General features: G+C 33.1%; 1 pseudogene; it reads left to right on the forward strand.

The window, feature by feature from the left end:
• Nucleotides 1–4,611: 4,611 nt before the first annotated feature.
• Nucleotides 4,612–16,207, forward strand: part of LOC149544907 (glutamate--tRNA ligase, cytoplasmic-like) — a 55,039-nt pseudogene continuing 43,443 nt past the window's right edge.

A 16,207-nucleotide genomic window follows, 5' to 3' on the forward strand; every position in this document is an offset into this window, starting at 1 on the left:
AATAGATCTACTTCTTCTGATTCCCAAGAGCGAGCATTCAAGGCTCAGTCAAATCCAAGAGGAAGGGGGAGAGGAAGAAATGGCTCAGGCAGGAACTCTAGAGGCTGAGGTCAGGGAAATGGAGGACAAAGGAATGCTACAGCAGAAAGCTCAAGAAGAGCAAATGGAGCAAGTAGCTCCCAAAATACTTCAAGAGGAGGTAAGAAAAACTACAACTCAAATAAGAGTAATGTAGAATTCTACTACTGTCATAAATATGGGCATTATGCAAGTGAATGCTGGAAGAAGCAAAATGTTCAGTTAGGACAAGCAAATGTGGCTGATGTGAACATGGGAAGTGGACCCAATGTTGTTGCCTTCATCATGTGTAATGTTGGTGAAGAAGGAAGCCCAAAAGGTTTGGTACCTCGATAGTGGATGTAGCAACCACATAAGTGGTAATGAAACCGTGTTAACATTCATTGATAAGAGTTTCAAATCAGAAATTAAGATGGGTAACAATGGAACCCTACCAGTTGTGGGAAAATGATCTATTATGGTCTGCACTCAGAAAGGTGACAAAAGGGAAATACAAAATGTGTATTTCACCCCTGGTATGAAGCACAATTTGATGAACATTGGTCAGCTCATTCAAAATGGATACAAAGTGCTGATGGAGAATGACACGTGTGGCATTCATGAAAAGGATGGAAGCAAGAACTTACTTGCAGCAGTTCAAATGACAAAGAACAGAATATTTCCATTGAGGATAGAGACATGTTTCTCATCTCAAGTTTGTTCTGCACCTCCCACACAATCAGCTCTAAGGAGTGTGATTGAAGACCCCTCATGGCTATGGCATCTCACGTATGGTCATCTTGGCTATGCTAGTTTAAATTTATCATCAAATAAAAGAATGGTAGAAGGTTTGCCACGAATAGGAAATTCATGTGATAAGTGTGAGGCTTGTATTTTGGGTAAGCAACATAGGCTTCCCTTTAATTTTGAAAATTCTAGGAGGGCTAGATATCCATTAGAGTTAGTGCATACTGACCTAGTCGGTCCTATACAAGTTACTTCCATTGGGAGGAGTATTTATTTCATGACATTCATTGATGATTTCAGTCGTAGGACATGGGTGTATTTCTTAAAGAATAAATTTGAAGCATATGATAAATTTGTAGAATTTAAAGCCCAGGATAAAAGAGAATGTGGACACTATATCAAGGTCCTTCAATTAGATAGAGGAGGGGAGTATACTTCCAATTCTTTTATAAACTTTTGCAGAAAACATGACATTAAGAAAGAGCACACAGCCAGCTATACACCATAGCATAATGGAGTGGCTGAAAGAAAGAACATGACCATTGTTGAAATGGCAAGGAGCATGATGAAAGAGAAAGTTCTCCCAACTGAATTTTGGGGAGAGGTTGTGGCAACAGTAGTTTACCTAATTAATAGGTGTCCTACAAAGGTAGTCCATGATAGAATTCCAATGGAAGCTTGGTCACGAATAAGATGGATAGTTGAACACCTAAGGGTGTTTGGATGTGTTGCATATGCACATGTGCCTAAAGAGCAAAGGCAGAAATTGGATGACAAAGGTGTGAAATGCATTTTCATAGGGTACAGCCCAAAATCAAAGGCATATAGATTGTATGACCCATTGAACAACAAGATGATGCTTTCAAGAGATGTGGAATTTCTTGAAAATCAGTCTTGGTATGGTTCAATTGATGAGTCACCGAGCACTTCTAGTAAAGTGCCAATTATGAGTGAAGAAGATGTTGATGAACAACAAGAAGAAGGAGCAAATAGAAGAAAAGGCAAGCATATTCAGACATTGTCGAGCTCCTCTAGGCATATCCCAAAATACCACAAATTTCACAAATTCATTCATTGAAGAAGAGTTTTCAGACTAAAATTGGAGAAGAGTCCAGACTAAAATTGTTTATTCATTTTGAGTGTCCTGTTTCAACCATAGTTAAATGTGCATTTTCAGTATCATTTTCTCAGGTTTGTGTGATCTGATAACCACTCCGTAAATGATGACTATTCTTAACCACTCCTTCGTAAATGATGACTATGCAGAGGCATAATTTGGTTGATTTGCCGTTTTTAAGCAAAAATAACAAATTTAGATGAAGTTGGATCAAATTAATCTTAGGATAAATCACTGGAAAGGGGTTAAAGTCAATAAATTCAATCAAATGGAATTCCACTTGATAACAAACTTTAAAACACCACGACATCCAAACCAGTAAACAATGTTCATCTCATTCAGCTAAAATTAAAAACTCTTTGTTTCTAGGTAGGTATGATCTTAGGTAGGTATGATCTGTAGGTTTCAAAGGGAAATGTTTAAAATTGTTACTGTTATTCCTCTGTGTTGTTCAAGCATACCCACTTCCTTGGGCTCTACAATTCTTTTTGTTTCATCAAATTTAATTATATACAATAAATAATCATTACATCAAAACTAATTTACCTTCCAGCATATGCACCTCTTTCAACTCTACGATTCTCTTTGTTTCATCAAATTTAATTATACATAATAAGTAATCCATACATCAAAACCAATTTACTTTCTATAAATACATATGGCCACCTTTTTCCTCCAATTTTTCAAGATCAGGAAAAATAAAAACAATAAAAAATAAAAATTCATTCAAATTTCTATTTATAAATTCTCAATTTTTCAAGAGCAAAAGTTTCATCTTTGATTTGTCCAAATTAATAGACAGATGTTGAAGTGAAAACATGAGTTGGCTGCCTGTAAAAGAACTAATAATGAATAATAATAAACTATTTTATTGTTCTAAGATCTACAAAACAAGAAAGCAAATAGCTATAGAAAAGTATATAATTAATAACTAGCAATTGCACCTTAGGTTGCAATAGGTACCCTGAAGAGATATTGAAGGTTTAGAGAAAAATATTTTGCATATACTTATAACATAATCATAATCACATGAGAGCTCATAACTCAAACTATAAATACAATCCTAAATCTAGAGTAATGATATAAGCGTAAACCTTTAGCCTCACTATATCAGTAATAAAGACCCCAAATCTAATCATAAACTAACCTATTCCTAAATCTAACCTCATTTATAAGTTACCCAACCCTAATCAATCTCCTAACTCCAACTATATTAGTGAGCATTATGTAACCCCTTACCTTAACTATACCTTTTACACTAAACTCTATTGACAACCTTAAAACCATTCCTTTAACACAAACTGAAACACTAACCATAATTCTAAACAAGATCATAACCAGAATTCTAAACCTTCTCATAATCCTAACCATGGTAGAAATTAAAACTCTTCTCTTAACCTTACAATTCTAACCTTAATTAAAACTCTAACCCTAAGCATAATTACAACCATAATCATAATTCTAAGCCTTGATCATAACCCTAGTGATAATAGTAATGATGATGTGACTTGATCATAATCCCAATGACAATAGTAATGATGATGTGAACATTATACCTAACCATATTTTAGTTATAGTTGTTAACATAAAACCTAAAACATAATCATAATCCTAACCATGAGCAACCATAATTAAAGACTAACTCTAACCATATATTTATTATTTAATAAATTTTCTTGAATATCTAATAATGAATAATAATCTATAAAATTGATAACTATCATTAAATAAATAATTTGTATACCTAATATTAATTTAAAATAGTAAAGTACAAACTATTAGCAATTTGATTATATTTAACTATTTGTTTGAAATAAATTAATAAAAATACATATAAGTTATCCCAATTTTATCATAGCATTTTACTTTTGAACATTTTAGATCATAAATCTTTCAATTAAGTTATAAATTTTATTGAAAAATTGTACAAAAATCTTAACTTAAATATTTTAGAAAAAATAATACATGACTTTAAACAATTATAAAGAAACTATATTTAACAAAATATAAATAAAACGTAAATTTCTTTCAAAAATAGATAAACAAACCTTTAAATTTCTTTTGAAAATCAATTCATATTATAAAATCCAAATCCTTTTCATTAATATTTTTAAAAGGAAAAAGTAATTTGTTTTTGTTTTTACAAATGACGATTTTCTTTTTAAACAAATTATTGTATAGAGCCTTATTTTTTTTCAATTCTTTTTAATCATTACAGGAACTCTATTTAGGGAAAGAAAATCATGATCTAAATTAGAAAAAGATTGACCTCAATGAAAGTAGTATGCCGGAACATGAATGCAATGAATGCAAATGGAATAATAAGTTTGACAAAATGTTTAATATCATGCAAAGGAGATTTTTCAACTTATAGTTAAAGAAGTATGGCATTGAACCAGTAAGAAGTGCCCACGTGGCTGCAAGTGATAATATAATTTTTTCTGTCTGAAATTATTCTCAGCCATTTATATTTTAGCACATTTGCATAATCAAAGGAAAACTATGGTTGGTGCAAAGAAGGGAAATGAAAGAGTGTCGTGTTGAGCTTCGTCTCAAGTTGAATCTGTATAGTAGCCTGAGTTTTGGGCTTGTTCTGAACCAAAGCCTCTCTTGCATTTGAGATACATTATTTCCATTCGACATCAACCAAGTTTTCCTTCACATGCCAATGGGGATGTTGACTAATATCGATGGCTCACGGTGAAAACTGGCATGAGAAGCAGTTTCAACGATTTAGAATAAAGAAAAGTAGGTCCGAAAAATGCGTTCTCAGGGCCCACATTCTCTCCAAACAAATGGTCATAGAGTGAGGGAAAAAATCAACGGACTATACACCTTCAATCGTCTTGCACTCCCTTTGTACGGTACGAACCGTCGATTTCAAAAGTGAGGTTGTTCACTTTAGTATAGGTACGCCTTCGGCGTAATAATCAATTGAAAAGATTTCTCGGCACTGCCTATACTTTAGATACAAAAGACAGAGCTTCTGAATGTTTTGAACCAAAGATCTCTATGCTGTAATGATGAGAGTGATAGACTGATTTGGGGCAGAAGTGGAAGTGGACAATACTCAGTCAAGGAAGGGTATCAATTTCTTAGGCTCCGTTTGGTTGCTGGAATATGAGTGGAATAGGAAAACGAAATTATAATATGTTTTATATTCGCTGTTTGGTAAGCTCAATCGGAATTGGGAATAGGAAGACATATTCCAATTTTGCCCCTAAAATGAGCACAAAAAAATCTGTTATTGGAATAGGCCATTTCCATTCCCATTCCGATTTTCCATTAAAAATATTTTATTTTATTTTTTACAATTTTTGAAAAAAAAAAAAAAAAAATTTAATTTTTTTTTTTTGAATTTTTTTTTTTTTTTACTTACTTTTTGAATTTTTTTTTAAAATTTTTTAAATAACATTTTTTAAAATTATATCTATTTGTTTAAAAAAATGAAAATGAAAATGAATTAACTAAAAAAATAATAAATTAAAAAAAAAATTAGAAAAAATGTTTTTTAAAATACAAAACTTAACCTTATTCCTATTCTATTTTTTTACAACCAAACAATAGATTAACATATTCCCAGTCGAATTCCAAGTGCACCAAACATGATTGGAATTGCTTATTTCTATTCCCATTCCCATTCCATTTTTCTATTCTAATTTTCTATTCCTATGCCAGCAACCAAACGGGACCTTATTGATGGGAAAAATATTGCTCATGAAAGGAAATTTAAGTTTTCTTGGCATGATGTTGTTCTTCCAGAGGCTAGAGGCTTTTCTTTGGTTGGCTCTTCAAAATAGAATCCTCACTTCAGATAGACTTCAATGACTGCATATCACTAATAGTTTCTTTTGTGTCCTATGTGGTAAGAAGTGGGAGAATGCTACACATCTTCTTCTGTCATGTGACTTCATTCATGAGTGTTGGATGAGATTCGTTGACAGACTTGGTTGGTATCATCCAATTCCTAACTCTTTATCTCAATTGCTGGTGGGTTGGCCTCTCCCTCACAAGGGCTCTTTTTTTTGCAGAGATATGGAGAATTGCTCCATCATCTATTATTTGAGGGATTTGGTGGGATAGAAATAGATGAATATTCAGGGAGGAATTCTCTTCGGTGGATAGGGTGTATCAGTAAATTGATAAATCTATCTCAGAAAATGTCAATGCTTTTACTTTAAGGACTAAGAACTTATCCTCTACATTCTCATTTGCTGATGGCTTAATCCTAAATAAATGGCTGCTGATTTCTATTCCTTTTAAGGGCGTGTTAGTTGGCAATAAACCTAAGGTTGAGATCTATAAACAAGCTAAATGGGAAGCCCCTTCTTTTCCTTTTTGCATCTAAAGGGAACCCAGGCAGATTAGGTGGTGGTTGTGTCCTTAGGGATCGTCATGGTCATATTTTAAAAGCTTTGTCTTGCAAGCTTTGGATGGGACTAACAACCTAGTAGAGGTAAGAGCTCTCAGGGATGGTGTTAAACTAGCATTATCTCTAGGGATTTCAAAACTGCACATTGAAGGTGACTCTTAGATTGTTACTTCAGCATTGTCCTAAAAAAAGGTGGTTAGTTGAGATCTTCAATATGTATTAGGCAAAGTTTGGAAGCTTTTGTCGAGGTTTGAGGAGTTTAAAATTAGTCATTGCTTCAGGGAAGCTGACCAATTTGCTGATTTTTTAGCCAACTTGGGGGCAGGCCTAGAGTTTGGCTCCAATGTATTTGACAAAGATAATATCTATGGGTTATTTCAGGGTTGTCACCTTTCAGAAAATTTGGCTAATGAGCTTGCAACCTCAATAGTTTGACATCCCTTTTTAGGCTAATTTGACCCATGTGGTATTGTTTGGGGGTGCATTTCAGTTGTAATTTGGCAGGGAAAGGAGGTTTTACTAGTTTTGCCTCCTTGAACCCTCAAACCAGTTTTTCACATAAATAGATTTAGTATGGTAACTTGTCACCTTTACTTGAAAGAAAAATTTTAAAAATTAATAATCAACTAAATAGCCTTGAAAAATAACTACAATATATTTATTCTAATAAAATATAAACTTCGATATTATCAAATTGGAACCAAGTCCCTCAATTTCTTTTTCAATACAATAAATACAACTGCTGTTACAAAACCTACTCTACATCTCAGAGGAATTAAGGTCTGCCTTGAATAGAAGGTGGTCAATACATCTATTGTGAAAATAGGGGAATAATGATAGTAAACACAAATTGCTTTGCCATGGGAGTCATTATAGTGTTTCGATGATTTGGTAGGGTAAGGAGAGAGGAAGTTAGTATAAAGGATTCGAGGAAAGTCAGTCTTTCCCTTTGTCATGAATTATGAAAGTACTAGTTGATGTTACAGACGGTTTTAGGCAATTATACCAACATTTAAATAAAATCAGTCGTGAGATATACGTGGGTGAAAAACAACTACTAACAATAAAGGACTACATTTTTAAGTATAATTACATACAAACATGGGTTAAAGGCCAAATACCTGTGGAATGTTTTTATGTGCATTCTTACAACCACTCATTGAATCTTCATCATCATGACATTTTTTGGGTGGTGTTGCATTTTCTTGAGTGATTCCTAGAATGTGTACAAATGTAATTAATTATTTAAAAATGCTAATAAAATAATCTTTTTCAATTCAAAGCAGACCTAAATTATTGTCATCGGTAGTCAGTGTAATCAATTGTAGGGTTGTCTTCTTCTTTTATTACTCTTTTGTATTCTGATGATGATATAGTGTGATTAGGAACATTGATATTGAAAATTCTTATATAATCGAATTCAGAAAGTATAACAGCATATCAAAATTATCTCCATTTTTCTACAACAAACATTATGTATACCAGTCATAGAGAGGAGAAAAGTAACACTGAAAGAATTTGTATTACTTTCATAGTGCTTACAATTCCATAACAAACCAACATCTGATATTGTAAAACACTTTGGCAGGTTTGTGGTAGCATCATAGACCTCAGTGAGAGAGAAAAAGATGACATAGACAACCCAATTGATAAAGCATAGCCTAGGCACCATGTCGTAAACTATTTTACTCAATCATAAAATTGTTCATATACATTAATTTAATACTTACAATAGTTCTTAGATCTACAAAACCACAAAACAAAAAGATAATAAAATTTAATAATTTAGAACAATCAATTGAATACCTTTAAAAAAACTACAATATATTTATATTGATTAAGATCAATAGAAAATATAAACTTTCATATCGTCAAATTACCCCTTGCAGTACATATGCCCCCATTTCCTTTTCAATACAATAAATACAACCACTACTACAAAGCCTGCTCCATATGATAGTCCAACTCCAATCCAATACCACACACTTTCTTTGCTTTGTTTTTCTTCATTAACAAATATAGAAATAGGAGGACCTAGAGCAAATTCTAGCGATTGACATTTCTTTGCAAGTGGACATCCCCATAAATTTGGATTATTTAAATATGATGAATTAGTGAATGTTTTCATGTGTCCTTGTGGTATACTCCCTGAAAGATTGTTGTTAGAAAAGTTGAGAGCTCCCAAGTAACTCAAAGAACCAAGATCTAGAATATGTTCTGAAAGTCATTTTTTGAAAAGACTAATGATTCCAACCAACTCAATTGTGCAATACTATTTGGAATGGTACCATATAGATTGTTCATAGAAAGGTTGAGCACCTTCAACCCCTTAACTTTCCTAAAGAAAACCGACCATCCCTATTCAATCGATTATTTGAAAGATCAATGGGTACCATGTTGGAAAAGATATATGCATAGTCCTTGTCTCTTCCTTTAGAGTCCATTTTCAATCCATCCTTATATGTGTACTAGACATATGGCACTAAACTATTCAATAGATCAATTGGAGCCAAGCTAAATTCCACTTCCATTTCAATCGATCTTTTGTATTGCCTCATTTCATTATTATTGTCATTTGCAGGATATCATGCTCCCACTCATTTGTTATTGTAAATTGTTAGTATGTAAATCTCCCACTTCTGGCCCTATCACTTCAACATATATCCAATAGATATCTTGAGTAGGTATATAGAGGGTAGAGGGGTCTATTATTCATTTTGATTTTTGCAAGAGATTAGATTAGATATTTTTTGAGATTTGTGTCTCAACCTTGCAAGTTCTTTTTCTAGAAAACTCTAGAAAATTGTAGTCGAAAAACTCTAGAAATCTTTAGAAAATTCTAGAATTTGTTTGTACTAGTTTTCAATGTGTCTATGAGTTGGAAAACAGTGTATGAATTAATATTTTATGTAATTATTTAATATTTTGGAAAAGAAATAAATGCCCAATATTGATTGTCGGGTCAGTAGGTTAGGGAGCACATGGTTTATGTAATACCGCTTGGTAGTTTTGTGGGACTTGCTACTATATAAGTAGCACAAGGGTATTTGTTGGTGTGATAAGGAGAAGAAAAAAGGCAAGATTCAAGCAAGGCTTGACAGGTTAGCCAAAGGAGCATTTGTGAAGGTTGGAAGCATGGCATGGGATGCATGTATTCATGCTTGTTTACATGAATTTCTCGATTGTGGCTATGACTTTGAAGGCTTCCATGGTTGTATTACAATGGTATTTTTGTTAAATAACACATGGTGATGGATGCTTTTGGTGGCTAGGTTTTTCCCTCAATGAGGGTTTCCCAGGGTATATCTTGTGTCACACTTTTATGGGTATGTTATATTCCTTGTTGCTAAGTTTTCTTACAATTGGTATCAGAGCTATGGTTGTGTTGTTGTAACCCTAGATTGAATCCATGGGAATGCATGAGAGGATAAAAGAAAGGGCAAGATATATGAGTGATTTATTGCAGATCTAAGGGTTTTGGGTTTGCTGTTATGATGGGATGTTAAAAGATTTGGTCATGTGAAATTATTGGTGAAAATGGATCTTTTGGATGTTTCATTTAATTGAGGGTTTTAGGGGGTAGCTTGCAAAAATGATCTCATGGGTAAAAACAGACCTCACCATTAGATCTGACTTGGTTTTTTCATTAATTTTATTTGATATATAATTTTCCCTAGTTTGACCATGTTCAGAAGAAATGAAAGAATTTTTTAGTTTTAGCTTATGATGGCTATCAAATTTATTCCCGTCAAAATTTTTGTCACCAAAAAAAAAAAAAATCATAGTGAAAATGGTAAAAAGACTGTTATAGTAAAACGACCATAACTTTCTCTCAAGCTATTAGATTTTAGAATTTTTATAGGTGTTGGAAAGCTAATTTAGAGCACTACAAATTGGTGTAGGTTTTATTCTATGATTTTGATATTTTGTTAGGTTTTAAAAGCCTAAAAGTTAGACATTTTTTTATCTAGAGCACAAATTAGGGCATAACTTGGGCATACATAGTCAGTTTTTGGACTTCGAGTAGTCAACAAAAAGCTCTTCAGAGCTCTACACATTAGCTCAGATTTGGTGCAGGTTTGGCATGATTTATTTAGTGATATATTGATCTGAATAGTTTATGATATATATTGACTATGGTAACAATGTGAGTTTATGGCAATGGATATTTTAGAATTGATGTCATTGTATACTTAGTTCATATTTCAAATTAATCTCATGATGATATGGTTATCAGTGTGTTGGTTTGGATATGTATGATGACTTGATAGGTCTACAAGTTGTGTAGTGTTGTAAGTGGTCTATACTTATAGGTTGCATTTATGGCTTGGATATGGGTTGTCTTTGCCCATTGTTATTTAATTATTAACACCTATTCAAATTGGTGGCTTGGATTTGGGTTGTCTATGTCCTAAGTCACATGATTTGCTGATTTTTCTTCATGTAGAAGGGATGAGATGTTGTTACCAGGTATATTCATGGTGGAGGATTGTTGGTGTAAATAAGTATTTACTATTTACACTTACTTAAGTTTACTTAGGTTAATGCATATTTTATTATTTATTTATTAGTCTCCTAGGAGCATGCGCACCCTTGTGAGTTGTCATGTTGACAACATAGGAGTTTGCACTCTAATTATGCACAAGTTGTCTACACTTTGGAGTAAGCACTTCAGTAGAGCACATGGTGTCTACAACATTCTAGACACCTCATCCTACTTATCCTCTTATTGTGGAGGATATGTGCTTAGTTGTCATGCTTATCTCCTAGTACATTCTAGACACATTCTAGATTCATCTTAGAGGCCTTTATATATAGGATCTACTTGTGTGTGTGTGTGTACATGCTTATATGGCATATATGGCATATTTAATGAGTATCATCATTCTGATCATACTCTCTATTGGTCTACTATTGTGCTTGTGTTGAGTTCTTAGTTCTTGAGTGAATTCTGGCCTAAGCCAAATTTTTACATGGTATTGGAGCTTGAGGAGATTCTTTGCACATAGCCGTTTGAGACCGTTCATGCTTCAACACCTCCACCCAAATTCAGAGAATCTGCAAAAATTGGAAGCATCTAGAGCCAAATTTGACCTCACTATTGTGTTCAGAGCATCAATTTGGTGAAGATTGATTATAAATTTTCCTCTACTAGGCTAAAATTGATCGTAAGGCAAAAAAATTTTGCAAATCAGAACTCGAAAGCCCCGATTTGTGTTTGGATATGGTCATTTTTAGATCTATCTAATTATATTTTCGGATCTAAATCATTTTAATTTATCTCTACAATTATTATTTTTGGATTTTATTTTTTAGAATAATTGCACACTCAGTCAGGTATTCATAGAGAATTTTTTTTTGCAGAATCGAGCTGTCAGATCCTAGCTCTACAATTTTGGAGGTTGTTTATTTATTTCACAGGGCTTTTTATTAATTCTGTGGGCTCAATATTCAAATTTTGGGCTGTACCACAAAGTAGCGACCAAATTCACATAATTTGGTGGTAAGAAAACAAGAACCCCACTAGTTGTCCCTTCTTTTCAACAGTGAGAACGCTTTTCATTTGATTTCAATTAGCACACACAAAGTCTTATACAGTTCATAGACTATTAATCCCATCAATGCGAGATTATTCCCCATAGTCTAGCACCAATTTTTTTAAAGCTACAGTGGCTCATGAGGTATTCTGATGATATCAAAATTGATTTTTGACAACCACTATTTTGAAATCTAGCTCAGCCAAAAGGGACATGCATCACCATCTATATCCTCCATGCAACGCCAAAAAAGACACGTGGTGACATTACATTAGGCTAGCCTGCTAGCATAGTCATCATCCTAATTGCCAATGCAACATCTAGTTAGCCTCTGTGTGGACATTCACATCACCTACATTGACCACATCAACTATCCATTGTAAGCACATCCAGCAGTACGACAACAGGGGCAAGGTGCACTGACATCATCAAGTACACTGGTCTAAAATTGACGATCATCTGACTGTCATTCCTGGCCAAATTTGAATAGCTACAATGACTGTATGACTATCAAATTTAACCCTATCTTTTGCTGATGCAACCCCTCTACAGATTGATTTTAGATTTAGCAGTTCAACTTCGGGAGGCCATAACTCAAACATTAAGGCTCCAAATCAGGTGTAATTTTTTTTGAAATTGGATAGAATTTCCTAAAAATTTTAGTGGTGCAAATTTTTTCTAGTTTTGGTGCATGGATTTGTTAGAATTTTTACTTTTTGGTGATTGTACCTACATAATCCTACATTTTGCAACTTCAAACGCTTTATGTGGGCACATTTGGAGTCGAAAATAGGTTCTATTTTTTTTTGAAAGTCTGTTATTTTTTGTCTACTTTCTAGATCTATAATAAAATTGTAGTGTTGTGTGGACAAAAAGTGTCCCTTTCAAAAATATGGATTTTCTTTTCTTTGTATTACTTCAGAATTGTAGCGCATTATAAAGTTCTAGATTTGTAATCCTTCTAGAGGTTGTAACAAGAAAAATCAAAAGTCCATGAAGGCCAAAATTGGCAAGTGGGCATTTTAATCACACTACTAATAAAGTGCCCAAAGCATCTATTTTGGGGGGGTTTATTGATTTAGTGAAAGGGGGGGGGGGGGGGTGTTCTTGGTGTTGTGTTCTCTCTTTTCTACAATTTTATTTCATTTTCTACATTATGGGCAACTTTAACTTTCCAAAATTAAGTCCACATAATTATGATACATGGTCCATCAAAATGCGGTATCACTTAATGCATAATGGAGTTTCACAATATGTGGATGGTACTCTTCCCAAACTAGCAAGTGATAAAGTTTTAGCAAGTCACTAGTACATTTGAGACCATTTTTTGACCATTATTGGTTGAAATTTTGACCCAATTTTTGACCAAACTTTGACCAAATTTGACCAACCCATTGGTTGGAAATTTTTCAATCAAAATTTTGACCAACTTGTTGTTTGGTCAAAATTTTGACCAATACGTTGGTCAAAAAACTTCCATAGCCATGGTGCAAGTTTGGCCAGGAATTGGTCAAAATTTTGACGAATGAAGGTAGAAAATTTTGAACAATAAAGGTAGAAATTTTGACCAATGAAGGAAGAAATTTTTGACCAATAAAGGTAGAAATTTTGACCAATGAAGGTAGAAAATCTTGACCAATAAAGGTAGAAATTTCGACCAATAAAGGTAGAATTTCGATCGATGAAGGTCAAAAATTTTGACCAATGAAGGTAGAAATTTTGACCAATGCCTGGGTGTAAATTTTTTTCAGGCATTCTATAAAATAGTTCACATGCCTTGCATATGATATGACATTTTGCATGCATCCTACACTCTCTCATCCAGCTAATGATGGATTATGGAGAGTGATCTGAAACGATGATGCTAAAAAACACACAATCAAATCCAAAATGAATTTGCATTGCAAATGGATTGTGAAAATATGATATTCTTGATTTTGCATGCATGTCTACTAGGAAAATCACAACTTGAACATATATATTTTATATGTTCAAGTTGTGATTGTCCTGGTAGACATGCATGAAAAATCAAGAATATCAGATTTCCACAATCCATTTGCAATGTAAGTTCATTTTGGATTTGATTGTGTGTTTTTTAGCATCATCGTTTTAGATCACTCTCCATAATCCATCATCAGTCAGATGAGAGAGTGTAGGATGCATGCAAAATGTCATATCATGTGCAAGGCATGTGAACTATTTTATAGAATTCCTGAAAAACATCGACAGTAACTAATCAAACTATCATAAACACCGATAGTAACTAATATGCTTCTTCATTAATATGCCTAATACAATAAGCGAACTTGGCAACTATGCACAACAAGTTATATGCTAAAAGGAAATCATTTAGGAGATACAGAATTTGAACAACCACATGTTAAGATTTTAAAAATTTTATCACTTGCCTAAGTCTTACTATTGAGAATAAGTTCGTCATCCTCCCTACAGTATGCTCCGATGGCTTGCACATCCAAAAAAGTTCCAATGTCTCAAATTTGTAGAATATGAATTGGTTGGTAGAAAATGGACATGATTGACAATAAATCATCATATAAAAAGACTCTAATGTTGTGACCCAGATGAATAAAGTCATTACAAAAAGTTCGTACATCCATGACTTCCCCATCTGTCAACCTTCAAACGATGCCAAAGTAGGTTAGTGTGAACTTTCCTAGACTGCAATGGGAAACTTCAATCATGGTTATTGTGATTGAATTAGTCATCTGTCACAAGCATATAAATAAATTTTTAGTTCAATTACAACTTATTACTATTACATTAGATGCTACAATCACATTGATAAGGGCAAGCCAAATGGTAAGGGACACCAACTACAACATCCATGTTTACTAGAAATGCTTGTCTATGCAACATCTATGTTCACTGGAAATGCTTCTCCTACAAATGCTTGTCTATGCACTAGATACCTCTCCCATGGAAAGTATTTCAAGAGCCTCTTTATATTGTGACTTTTCAATTAAATGTCAACCTTTTGCATGAAGCATTAGTCCCATCATAACAGCCCTATTCAAGGAAAAGTATCCTTTAATTCAATATGGTTCACAAGAAAAGACTTATACAAGTTTATACAATTAGGATGAAAAACATTAGTAAGGGACATTGATTATGAGCACAACAAATATATTGTTAACAGAAATGGTAGTGAAACTGACATTTGTATTTGTGCCAAGTACAATTAATTATGTTATGTATCACCACAGGGTACCATATGCAAAAGAGACATTAAAAGTCATCATAAAATACTACCTTTGATTAGAATTAGAAATAGATGACATTTTTTTCCCCATGCTGATTCTCAAGTTCGATGCAAGGCCAGTGATTCAATGGTTTTCTATCCATTTGACACTTCGAACCAAAGATATGCAGTTGTTCCCTTGACACTACAATAAAACTTAACTTGCACATAGAGATATATCCTTGGGTAATCATGAAAAGAGAAATATTGATTGGAAGAAATCAGAGAAAAGGAAAATACCATCAATAATAAAAAAAGAACTGACCAAAGAAACACCTATTATATCACAGGCTTTATATCATAGACTCAAAAATCATAACAAATGAAGGGAAAAGTCCAACTTTATAGGCAGACAAGAGATGCACATAACTAAAGATGAGGATTAAGAAATATGCTAAAAATATATATCACAAATAGTATTTTAATTTCTACAAGTGATTATAAATCAAATGATGCATTTGTGAAGTGGAATCGAGAATTGTTTAGTCATATTTCGGTTCTCAAAAATTATAACCTGACTTGGGTGGTGTTATGGTAGGCAAGCTTTCTAATATTTACCTTGCTGAAGAAAAATAATAAGAGTTTCTATTACACACTTTGGTATTTAAATAAATTTGGAAGTGCACTACATCCATTTACAAGTGGCTTAGCTATAAATATATTATGTGGCATTGCCTATATTGAGAAAACCACAACAATCAAAGTACACTAGCAAACCATACGTAAATCAAAAAATTAAGTATTTATATCACAAATAAATTGTTTGGAGAATAGATCATAAATAATTTTGGAAATAGGAGAGAGACATTACAATTTATAAGAATTACTAGTCAAGACTTTATCATTGACAAAATTTATCTATTACTCAGAGAAGTATTTAACAGTGAAACACTACAGAAGACTAGACACATTTCAATAACTTCAGTTGTATAACTACAACTCCCCTAGATAGTTTAGCAATCCTTTCATTCAATTTTTATTTATCATAATCTTGTTCATAAATCTAGAAATAAAGAAAATATTTAATTGTCAAATACATTCTACAAGTTAGGTTGACAATAGCACAAATCTCTAATGAGTTATTCTTTACGAATTGATTGATATGATCAAAAAAAGAT

This window comes from Cupressus sempervirens, chromosome 8, assembly GCF_028749045.1.
Source record: "Cupressus sempervirens isolate cs-2001-9-10 chromosome 8, ASM2874904v1, whole genome shotgun sequence".
Lineage (NCBI taxonomy): Eukaryota > Viridiplantae > Streptophyta > Pinopsida > Cupressales > Cupressaceae > Cupressus > Cupressus sempervirens.